Genomic DNA, 12,737 nt, shown 5'->3' with positions numbered 1-12,737 from the left:
CTATATCAGAATATGTCTTTAACAAAAACACTGAAACCAGACTGAATATGTAGAGCAAGGGTGACACCGAGGCCAGTGGCCACAACTGGAATTATAATGTCAGTTTATGGAATTTCTAAAGGTCTGCAGGCAATCCCTCTGTAAACAAAGGGATAGCTGTCCTTAACCTTGCCCAAAATGTAAGTGTGAGTGACATTCTACCAATGTTTTTGCCAGCCCATCATCAGATAATAATATCTGTTGTTTGTTGTATTTTTGGTTTGGATACACTAAAGATAGAAAGATAATTAAACTTTCAAACAAATCACAGTATCATACACCAGGCAGGCAAAAAACTCTGTGAAACCCCATGTCTGAACTCTTAAAGAGGATGAGTACAGGGGAATTGAAGTTAATTTATATAGTAACACTACACATTTATGTTATGTTATCCAAACTAAAATACAGTATTGCTCATATTTTTATTAAAGATTTATAAGTAATAAAGCACCATACCCCGAATGTTTCCAAACTCCATTGAGACCTCTTCTTCTTCTTCTTCCACGCCTCTCCAGATTCTAGATGAGCAGCAAGCAGCCTGTAAAACTCCATCTCAAACTGCATCACTATTTATATTTGAAAGTTCAGTGTTTACGGCAACTGTGTGAAAGCATTGCATCTACACTCTCTTACAGTCAAGCAAGCAAGAGTTGTGATTCATACATTATATACAACATAACTCTTAAAGTATGCTAAGTATTATTTACGTATACCATAAACCAATGGTCTTTGAGTATGGCTCTTTATACTAAAGGGTTAATTGTTGAGTATGGGAGCAAATAATGAAAGGCGCACAGCTCAGTCATGATCTTTCTATCTGTTGATTTTTCATCAGCAATTAATTTCTACCAGTATTTTGTGGTTGGGCAGCCTTCCAGTAGATCTTTAACAAACAAGAATTCTGATTTTTTTAAACACCACACTTCACCTACCAAGCACATAAAAAATGTGTGGGCGTTCATTGCACAGAGGCTACCCAGACTCTTTCTTATCTCTTTTTTATTTTGCTTAAATTGTCATTTATTCAGTTAGAAATAGTTTTCAAAGAAGTGTTTGCCACAATTTCCTAATCTGTCTAATACAAGTTTGGTCATATGCTGGTTTTGAAATGTTATCGACCACATGAAATTGGCAACATCCTAAATTATAAAGAATAATTACCAATTAATTGACTTTTTTCAAGCATCTGTGTAATTTAGAATGATTTCAAAACACTTTCTGGCAGACAGTACATAGTCAATATTTTATTTTCCTTGTGTATGAAGTTATTTTTGGTGTCATATCTGATTGAGCCTCACTGTGGAATGTTAATTCCCATTGAAGTGTGAAAGCTTTAGGCTTGGCCGTTGCTTAAAACAGAATATAATGCTTACAATTTCCTATTTCTTGATTAATTACTGGCATTTTACTTAAATAGTGAGTTAATGGGACTTTCTTTACAGTGTGAGAATCTGCATTTTAGACAACATTATAAATTATGATTTTTTTCTGGAACAGAATTATGAAATAGTATACTGGTTGGGCACCTCTGCCTCACAATTTCGTGTCCATATTATATTGACTATCTTCACAATTGTTTGTGATTCAAACTCTAGGCATCTTCTTATTCTAAAAGCCAGGCAAAGATCTGTAAACATGTTGGCAATAGTGACAGTCAAACTTAAAGGGGTAAAAACTAAGTCAGAGTACTTACAGTTGTTCTAGCTGCGATTTTCTGAAATTCTTGATTAGGGGTCAATAGAAAATTTAGCCAGTATTTATTAGTTTTCCCTTTTAAAGTTCTGTCAAGTTCTTTTATTAAGTGGCTGATATGACATCATAAGCTGTTGCATTAGTGCACATGTTCTACAATGGCATTCACTGTATGGTTCAAACCAGTGACATCACAAACATGCAACCTTTGACAAGCAAAAACAAAACAAAAGAATGATGCAAATTATTTTCAAAGTAAATACTGAACATTCTAGTACGCTGCTCTGGTATTTGATTCCTAGCCCTTTCACTATTGGTGAACTTTGCACATTCATTTAAAGAAATATACATAACCTGAGATCTTATCGATAAATATTTGGTTTGGTGATTGTGAAACTGATTGATAGATTTTTGTGGCGGTTTTGATGCATGAACCAGGTCCCTGAAAAGGCTCTCTGTTCTTGTATCTTATCTTTGTACTTGGCTATAATATTCAGTTATGGGTAGCTTCTGAAAGAAGTGTGGAACAAGCTTGTGTTCCTGCAGTGGAAACTGGATTATAGTCCACTGGGAGAGTATTTAGGATACACTAGAGAAGTTGTATTTCTTAGATTAGCTAGGATTCCCGTCACAGGCTCTGGTAACTGTCACTGTGGTAGTAAAACCTGGTGTATTTTTTAGCTTGCTATCTTGACCAAGATTAAAAAGAGATTAAATAAATGACTGGAATGCAATGAAAAACTGGGACCAGCCTGCAGTCTCTGTATGAATTTACATGGGAGCAGATTGTAACAGAGTCACAGTCAACACTGTAGATGTTAAAGAGTGTATTATAAACTAAATCAACTTAAGAGCTGGTCAGACATGTAAGAGATATTTAATTGTTGTGATCAGTGAAGCTTCACAGTCACAATGTGGTGCAGTGTTTCACACAGTTGGTGTACATAGCTAAATCAGCTTTTTTTTAAACTTGTGGGGCTAGGCGTCTGGTCAGTGAAAATTGATAGTGCAGGGTGTAACAGGCTTTTGCATCACATGCCATTCATGGCAACAAATGCTTTTGAGTTGTTGGAATTTTCTTAGGAGTTTCTTTATCAGAAAGGGAGTCATTTTAGTTTAGCCAAATTAGTTGTTGATTACACAAAGCTTACTGCCCTATAGAGCCCCCATGTTTTCAACACTTTTTGAAAGAATTCCAGGTATTCATTTACTGAAATCCACCTAATCCAGTTTTAGGATGGCTACACTCAACATCTGACAAGAACCAAACCTAGATGGGATGACAGTCCATATCAAAGCAGACCTGCGCACTTCCACATTTACAGTTGCCAGTTAACACAATCTTCATCTTCATGTCTGTTTTTTTTTATATGGGTGGAAAACCCATACAGATATAGGCAGACAACTTTTCACACACAGTGACTGTACCAGGAGTTTGAAGCCAGAATACTAAAACAGAAAGGCTGCAGTGCTAACCACCATGTCACCAAGCCATCCTTATGACAACATTACATATATAAATATATTGCCCTTAACCTTCTATATTTTATCTGTCTGCTTTTTCTCATGGGTAGGAAGCCAGTACCTTTAAACTACATAAAGCAAAAAATATTATTCTGTTGGAAGCATTTACAATTCATATTTAATATTTAAGTAGGTGATATTATACTGTAATAGAGTTGTATGCATTTTGTTAACCAATTATTAATGGGCATTAACAATAAACAGTACTGCTACCTCTACAGTTGCATTTGGTTCTGTGTATTTTGATTACCTTCTCTTACTAAAGTGTTTAATGCATATTCCTTAAGTATAATACAGTATATAGAGGTTCAAGTTCATATTTATTGCCTTGTGTATGAAGTACAATAAAATACTTGCTTGTAAATTCCACATACTAATGGCAAAAGTACAATACTAAGAGCAGACAAAAAAGATGATGAATATAATATCACATATTGAATACTGTGTACATATGTAAACAATCGTGTGTGTCAAAATGAGTAGCCATTGAGCAATTTATAGGAGGGCTCAGCATGCTACCTTGTATATGTTGAGTATAAATGCAGAGGAATTGAGTATATTATACAGTATTATACAGAATTATGGTACATAGTATAACACAATAGAAGGCATACTATTTTTGTTGTTTGAAATACGTGCAGAGAATAATAGTTTGTCACAAAACTATCCATCCTTTTTTAAAGGCACTTATTCCATAGCACTTTCACACCCTAAGAAAGACACGGCACACTCTCTCATATGTGTAAGACCGACTTTATTGTCATGTATGTGCAATGAGATTCTTGCATGCATGTTTCCCACAGACTAGTGAGAGTAGGACCATACCAAAAAACAGTGAGTATAACACCATACATTAAATACAGTATCATAAATTCTTGTTATGGAATTACCTTTAGAGTATACTATATCTTCTATTCCCACTGTGGATTGTTTTTTAAGCCTGCACCTTACTGAGAACTTTAATTGTAATAAGACTTTTAGTCACTGTGTACCAATATGTGACAATAGTGAAATAATAGGCTTTTGGTAATTAAACAAGGAGTTCAGTAAAATATATGAAGGAGCCCCTTGTGTTGCTGAAATGAAAACCTGATGGTCCTTGAGTGACTTGAATTATGACACCTATGATCCATGGGAACTGTGGTACTGTGCCCATTGCAGTACTTCTGCCTTTTTATTGATTTTACATGTGAGCCATTGACTCTGTTGCACACCTAGTGCTGTATCTATGTGATTCTGATCATTTGTATTTGAAAATATATACTGTCCAAAGATATTTATAATTATCTGGACATACTTGGTTGATTTTTTTACTTGCTTTAGGACAATGTTATGTGTTGGCATTGGCAGGGATGACTTTGTAGTTCATTCTGCAGCTTCACAGCTCTTGGGCCCTAGTTCAAGTCCAAGTGAAAGTGTCTCCATTCAGGACAGGTTTATGTTCTCCATTTGTTTTTGGCTTCTTGTAAAACTCCGATTTCCACTCAAGAATTTTGTACCTATTGGTGGCAATCTTTTGGAAAGCATAATAGTCTTTCTAGATATTTAAAGCATTTGAGAGGATTGTTTAAATTTGTCACTATAATTTTACATTTTTACTCTATTCCAATTATTCAAAGGTGGCAAAGTGATTAACACTGCTGTCCAACAATTCGAGAATACCGGGTTCAGATTCTAATTCCGGTGGCTTCTGTATTAATTTGTTTACTTTCCTCATGTCTGATCAGTTTGTCTTCTTGTTACTCTAGTTTGATCCCACATCCTAAAACTTTTATTATTGTTCTTTAGTTTGTCATGATTCCTAATATTCTTCTATTTTCACTCATTTTTAATCAATTTGAAAATTAATATTTTGCTTTTCTATTATTTATTATTATCATTAATTTGGCAATGCCATTTTATTTTTTGGTTTTGTGTTTGCCACCATTTTGTGCCAATTCTCGTGTGACCATGGCCAGATAGTTTATTGTTGTTGGTCACATGAATAGGAAGTCATATGATATTGTGTCATTGCACCCCGTCTATTTAAAATGTCTGTGCATAACTTCAGACACCCAAGCTTTTGGATAATTAAGAATGTTTTTGTTTGTGTGTTTTAGAGAACTTATGTTGGATGTTCTGTTTCTTTCTGTTAATTCTTGCTTTTGGAACTTTAGTCTGGCTTTTTTGGTCAAAGATTTTTCTCTGTTTTGGTTTTGATGTTTGTTATGTTTTCCTTTTTTGAGAAATGACCTTTGCCTGTTTTTAACTCCGATTCTGCCTCCTGTCTTTTGCCTTTTCATTTCCTGGTTCTTTCCTCTCATTTTGTATATTGTGCTTACATTGTTCACCTCACAGTGTGCACAACAATTTTTATTGTTATTTTTCTACTATTTTGTAGAACATTTTCTTGATGTTCACCAGTATTTTCTGAATTCATTTCATAATCACTGAAATATCAAAGATGATAACGACACCATTTGCTAAGCATTGGAACTGACTACAACACAATATGACATCATGGTTGTGCCAGTATAAAAGCTGGTGGCTCAAATATAAAGGCATCTAAACTTTTCCTAAAAACAAAAGAAAGACCATCAATTGTGTCATACAAGAGCACTTCAAAAAGACAAAGACATTTTGTTTGGATTTGACTTTTGAAATAACTAAGACAACTGATCTGGGTTTGTGTTTTGGTTCTGGTATTTCTATGATCCTCTTGAGACTATCCTTGCCTTCCTCCATGCTACTCTTCTGAAGTTCCCTCCTACACCACAGCATTTCACTGTTGTTAAAAAAATCTCAAAGGCCCATTTGCAGTTTTCATTTATTATCAATATTGGGATTGAGTATATACCACCATTGCTGATGTATGCTTCACATCTCTACTGCTGGGATAACCTCAGCTTTATAATTCTATAATTAAAAGTGGAAAACTTCCGTAAAAGATTGTAGTTAGATGAAAAGCTGAACCACACTTAGTTACGGTTGCAGTAAAGATCCCAAGTGTTTTTGCCACAATGATTTCTTATCTTTATCGTACATCATTACACTAATCTACTGTCCTCTGTATATTTGTCTGTGGGGCAAGTGTACTCAAGTTTCTCCCAAAGACCCTGTTGTGCATTGATTTCAAAACTTAATATTATCGCCTTTTTAAGCTGTTTAAGGCTTGTGGTGGGAATTTAAATTGAGAGTTTGACACTTACTATAAAGGCAAAGCTGTCATTCATTTCTCTTCAAGTCTTGTAGTTAAGTAAATTGCAGCTTGCCATCAGTGCAGCACTTTGCCATGTTCTGTATGTGACTGGAACCAGCCGGTGCCTTGTAATTGGCTGTTTACGTGGTATTTAGGATAAGCACCCATTTGCTACCGGTGAGCTCTACTGGCAGCACTTGGATTAGGTGCCCTGTTTTTGCTTTTGACTTAAATCCTCCTTAATTACACACTTCAGGAATGCAATAAAACTGCTGCATTACAGCAGCTGACTTAACTATGATGGTTGTCTTCAATGATGGAGAAAAAAATTATTATACTCCCCTGAAATGACAGGGTCCAGTGCTTTAAAAGTAAATGAAAAAAACTCAAAATGTACATTCAGGTTAAGTTAATTGTTTACTCATATTGGCTCTGTATTAAGTTAATCCCACAATGGACTAGCAACCACTCCAGGGTTGGCTCCAGCCCCATCCCGATGCTACAACAGTAAGCTTTGGCTTGCATGACACTTTGATAATTTTAAAATAGATGGATAATTTAATGCTATCAGTTTCTGTGTCCTGCCTATTAAATTAACTTACTGCCCCAGTGGGTGATGCCAGGTACTCCAAGAGAAGTCAGTCAGTCATCATCCAACCCGCTATATCCTAACACAGGGTCACGGGGGTCTGCTGGAGCCAATCCCAGCCAGCACAGGGCATCAGCCCACCGCAGGGCACCCACACACCAAGCACACACTAGGGAAAATTTAGGACCGCCAATGCACCTAACCTGCATGTCTTTGGACTGTGGGAGGAAACCGGAGCACCTGGAGGAAACCCACATAGACACATGGAGAACATGCAAACTCCACGCAGGGAGGACCTGGGAAGCGAACCTAGGACTCCTTACTGTGAGGCAGCAGTGCTACCACTGTGCCACCCTGCCCCCCTCCAAGATAGGTGACCTCAATAAATGTGGTCAGACCATCACTATGCCATTCCAATCATTTTCTGTTCGAAGCGGTCTACTCAAGCTTATGCGGTGTGAACAGTATTCCTATATTTCCTGGTTCAGAGCCTGAGCAGTGCTCTAGTTTTAGAAGTATGAAGTGAACTGTTTTATACTGGTAATGTGCCATGATGTGTTCTTCAACGTGGAAATGTACAATGTAAAATAAATATGTCTGAGATTTACTTGAGATAAAATCAAGAAACCCACCCACTGCATTTATGTTTTGCATGATTTACTGAAACATACTTACCTTTTGAGCAGCCACCTCACTTTACACTTTTCTTCCCCATCTAGACATTTATATATTGTACAGTAAGAGATCATAGAATTTATTTTTTCACTAAGCTACACAGCTTTTCTTCTCTAAAAAAAATAAGTGACTTGTGTGTTCCTAGAAGGTGATGAGTTCTCTTTGCCAAGTTATCGCTGCATGGACAGCAGAAGAAAGCCTTTCACTTTCACGCCTTTTGAACTTCGGTAGGGTGTTCCTAGAATATGATACCACTGAATTTGGGTATGTCCTGGCATGATGAGTGTGATATGGTGACCTACTCATTCATTTTTACTTTCCCGTCAACTGAATTCTAGGTTACAGGGGACTGCAGCATCCCTGGTATTAAAAGGTTGAACCTGCCCTGCCCTGGATGGGATGACCACACTGATATTTTTACTACTTGACTTGACAGATCCTCTGGCCTTTGAAAGATACCAGCGCTCCTAGATGAAACTGATGTGGATATTATAGAAACTCTGCACAGAAGGCACACTAGCCTAGAACTGAACCAAAGCCTAAACCCTTTGATGCCACCCACAGAGTTCTGTTTCAATCCTGAGTTTATTTGGCACTTGACATAGCTGGCTTAAACTCAAAGCTTTTAAGGAACAGTTCAATTCTGATAATTGAAAGTTAAATAACTGTCCATTGTCCATGTTGAGGATCCTGTGTAAGGCATTGTATAATAAGACCATCCACTGAAATACACATTTACTCAGCTTAAGTACACACAAACTCCAGGGCCTTGATCCAGGTTGATCATGAGGCTTCATGCCACATGATCAACCACAAAGACAGTTAAATTGAAACATTGAATTGGACTTTACATTTTGTCTTTATTTTACTTAGCACCATCATGATGTGTTATAAAAAAGCAAACAAGATTATTGTACATGTATAAATGCAACCCATGGATAAAGCAATAAGAAAATTACAGATACATAGAGTAAAATAATGTAAATATATTTTTATGGCGCCTTTTAATTTGGTTTCTATCAAAAATGACTTAACAGGTTCAGAAAATATTTATTATTTTACATTCATAAATATTTTATTCCAGGAGATTATGGAAGAACAGCTATGTTGAATAGACAAGCTCAAAGCAGTTAAGTTTACTAAACTGAAAAAATGTATATACATTACATAAATTAAAAAACTGATAATAATACACAGCATACTGTATACAACATTAATAAGAATGGCATATAATTCATAATAAAAACCTCATATTTTAACTATACACAGGAGGCATGGTAGCACAGTGTCTGTGTTGAATCTTGGATGTAATCTCTGTAGGTTTTTTCTGGGACTCTTATTTTTCACTCACATCCTAAAATTGGACAGATTGGAATGATTGCCAACTCTTGCTCAGCTTGTTGTCTACACATTTAGGCCTCTGAGTGTGCATATCCTATGGGCAACTGCAATCCTCTCCTAGCTTGGTTCCTATCTTATACCCAATGCTACTGTGTAGACTTTGACTTTCCACAAACTTTGTATTAGATTAAGCAGGATCAGGAAATAAATAGATAACAAAATAAAATATTATCCAGACCAGTGTCTGTTACAGTGTTGGTGAAGCAGTTATATATCTCCTTTGAGTCTCCCATGAGTTTTAATACTACAGTATATCTAATACCTAGTAGAAGTTACTTTAGTTGTGTGCAAGAGAATCAGAAAAGAATGAAAATTACAGTGAAAGCAGTTGACTAAATTCAAATACATATACTGTACTAAACTCACCTACTCCAAGTTTGGGCTTGCAGGGAGAAGAAGTCTCTCCTGGCAGCTTTATTATTGGCAGTTACTATAGATCAGGCATTTTTAGGATATGGGAAAAGAAGAGTAGAATGCTGTGAGAAAAACTTGCATAGACACAGGGAGAATGTGCAGACTCAACACAAATATTTGACCAGACCCAGATTCAAACTTGGGCACCTGAGCAGAGCTGAGCTCAGAAACACCAGCATTGAGCCCGGTGTCACCAGTGATTAATAGTGAAAAGCTAAACATATGAAAATAAATAGTTAAAACATGCAAAAATGATGTACAGCTACACCAGAATCTCTACTAGAAGCAGATTGTTCTAAAGTAATGAGCATTTTGTCTCACTTTAACAGTCGAGAGTGATCAGACACCCTCATATGCTGGTTGATTATTTCCTGTAATTTAAAGCTCTGCCGTCTACAATAATTGTGTGTGGCTTCTGTAGTTAAAGATAACCAATCTCTTTGTGTTTTCAAAGAACTTTATAGTGTATAAGCATTGATACGCATAGCTGAGTAAAGGGGAGTGGATGCACCTTTACAGTATATATTAGTAGGTGGATTTTTAAACCAGTTATGAGATGAAAGCTTAACAAAATGAGACAAGACTCATACAGTTCACTGACATTTGACTTGTCTATCCATCTATCACAAAGTTTGTTTATTTTGCTGTATGTCTATGTCTATAAATACAATATAGTGCCTTTCATATTTATCTGTCTGATATGTCTTTCTGATCTCTTCCTATCCATCCATTCAATGTATTTTTTCATGTATGCCTGTTTATCTTAAATCACATCTTACACATCAGTCTTATTGTAGTTCATTTCTTTATCTTTATCGTTTACTACTTGTTTACCTGTTCATCCAGAGTGGTGTCTTCCAAATCTGTCCAATAATTTTCATATCTCTCTGTATGTTTCTATATTGATCTACCTATTTATATGATAAAGTGCCTTTCATGTTGTTCTTATTGTATTACCTTTCACGGTTTTTTTCTGTCTGGCTGTTTGCCTATTCATCCAATATACTGACTGTCTGTCTGTCTAATACATACATATACTCTTTCATATATTTATATTTATCCCTTCAGTAAAGTGCTTTTCATACCTATTTACCTGTTTATCTGATACAGTGCATCTTACTGTAGTATCTTTCACAATTTCTGTCTGTCAGGCAATTTGTCTTTTTTATCCAATTAATATATAGTGCCTTTAATATCTGTAAAATATTTCTCTGTTCATCTATATTGATCTACCTAGTATTTTTCATATTAGTCTATTTATATAATATACTGTAGTGTCTTTAATATATATCTTACTGTAGTGCCTTTCACTGTTTCTGTCTTCCCGTTTGTCTGTTCATGCAATACAGTGCCTTATCTATCAGTCTAATACATTGTCTTTCCTACTGTATATGTCTATCCATCCAATATAGTGCTTTTCATATCTGTCTACATGTTTATCTGATACATTGCATCTTACTGTACAGTGGTGCCTTTCACCATTTTTGTCATGCAGTTCATCCGTGTAATATATAGTGTCTGTCGAGCTTATATAGTGTCCTATTTGGATGTGTTTGTCTTTCCCAGTACCTTTATATACAGACGGTCTTACCTTATTAAAAATCCTTCTGTTTTAAACTGCGTCGATATCATATGTGAGAAGCTGTTTTTCGGTCATGATTCACGTTATTTGACAGGTGGAACCGAACACTCAGCTTTGTTTTTGTTTTTAGAATTTGGTGACGCTTGCAGTTTTTGCTTGAGAATCCTGGACTATTGTATAATCCATTTAAGGGGTTAGGAGGACTTAACTCCGTGCGTGACCTAATTTGAAAAAGCACCAGACTCCTGGCACATATTTAAATGTGCCGCTAACTGCTTCTGAGAGCAGAACGAGTGTAATACAACCGATTAGTTGTTCGAATGTGGTTTCCCAAGAGCTCTGCAGCTGGATCAGAGGCATCTGGCCGCACACTGCTCCCCCCTTTTTGTTTTAACAGTCTCTTGTGAGGAACTGATTGAAGTTGAGAAGAGGGGAGGGATTTGCCAAGTAAGAAGGGAAATGCTTAAGAGCTACAGTCAGACTCCAGTGCTGCCGTCTTGCTCAATGTCTCTCGGGCGGGCGGGCTCGCGCTCGCTCGCTCTCTCTTTTAAGATAGCAGCTCTGCTAGTTACAGATAAATCGAGCCTTTAACCTTTGGCAGAAGACGGTGGAAGGCAATTTCCCGTGCGCTCCAGAGAAAGTAATGATCACGTATGATGAAAAAATGAGCCTGTAGAAGCAGACTAGGATTTTACAAAGAGGGGAGAAGAGACTTTCATTTTGGAGGATTAAAAGTGGTTGTTGGCACGGCAGATTTACAAGGATAGAGAGAAGTTTTAAGAGACGCACGCAGCTGCAGAGTGCGTGATCTGCACCGTGTTGTCCACTGGACTTGCTCAACCGCCGGTGCTTCAGCCCTGTTTCGAGCACATGGAGGTCTCTACAAGCCTGTCAGCCCATACTGAGCGTGGGCGCCAGCTGCTTCGGGCCAGTGGGGCTTGGGTAACTCTGCGGGAGATGTGAAGAGCGCCGCGGGGCGGCAGGTAGGTTGGGAGATTTCGACCGCCGAGGCACTGCGAGGCTCACCTGCACCTGTTGCTCATAAGATGCAGCCTGTGTACAAAATAAACATATATATGTGTTTGATATATAAAAAAATTACATTTTCCTGTGGTACATGTATTTCTAACCGAGTATGAGTGTCATCGGATCTGCGCACACCGTAGTGTACAGCATTTAATCCGTAAACACCTCCGTTCTTGCAGAATCCCCTAGTGCATTTTGGTCCTATTATTAACACAGATATTCTTTGTAAAAATAGATAAACTTTTTAAAATTCTCCATAATTCAACTTGTATGTAACTTAGACAAAATATTAGTAGAGTAGGGTTGTGTGGATCTAAAAAGGGAATCGTTTTACATTTGTGATATAATATCAAGAGCTTGGAGCCTTTCATCAAGTAGGTTCCATAGAGGAATATGTAAAAAAAAAAAGACATCTTACACATTACAAAGTGTGTAGCGAAGACTAAAAAACATGAGAATGCCAGGCTAGAAGTGAAAATTAAAGAGTGAGGCTGGAAGATTGATATATTCCACTATTACCCAAGTCATTTATTGGTCCAGAAGAACTGCAGAGTGATGAGCTAAGTGAATTCAGAGCTGCTGACTCCCTTCACATCACCAGTTCATCGTGGTGTTTT

The 12,737-nt window shown here is 36.9% G+C and overlaps 1 protein-coding gene across 2 annotated transcripts in view; it reads left to right on the top strand.

Moving 5' to 3' along the window:
- pdzd2 (PDZ domain containing 2) overlaps positions 1-12,737 on the top strand; it is a 366,506-nt gene that overhangs the window by 63,132 nt on the left and 290,637 nt on the right. Inside the window, exon 1 of one of the 2 annotated variants that reach the window (XM_028805633.2) lies at positions 11,398-12,077. The exons of the other annotated variant lie outside the window; for it this stretch is intronic. The gene's annotated coding sequence lies outside the window, so the exon portion shown is untranslated. Of the gene's footprint in view, positions 1-11,397; positions 12,078-12,737 lie in introns of those variants that run through there. 2 annotated transcript variants of the gene reach the window in all.

This window comes from Erpetoichthys calabaricus, chromosome 7 (genome assembly GCF_900747795.2).
Source record: "Erpetoichthys calabaricus chromosome 7, fErpCal1.3, whole genome shotgun sequence".
NCBI lineage: Eukaryota > Metazoa > Chordata > Cladistia > Polypteriformes > Polypteridae > Erpetoichthys > Erpetoichthys calabaricus.
Note: the sequence above shows the minus strand (reverse complement) of the source record. Positions and strands in the feature narration are given on the sequence as shown.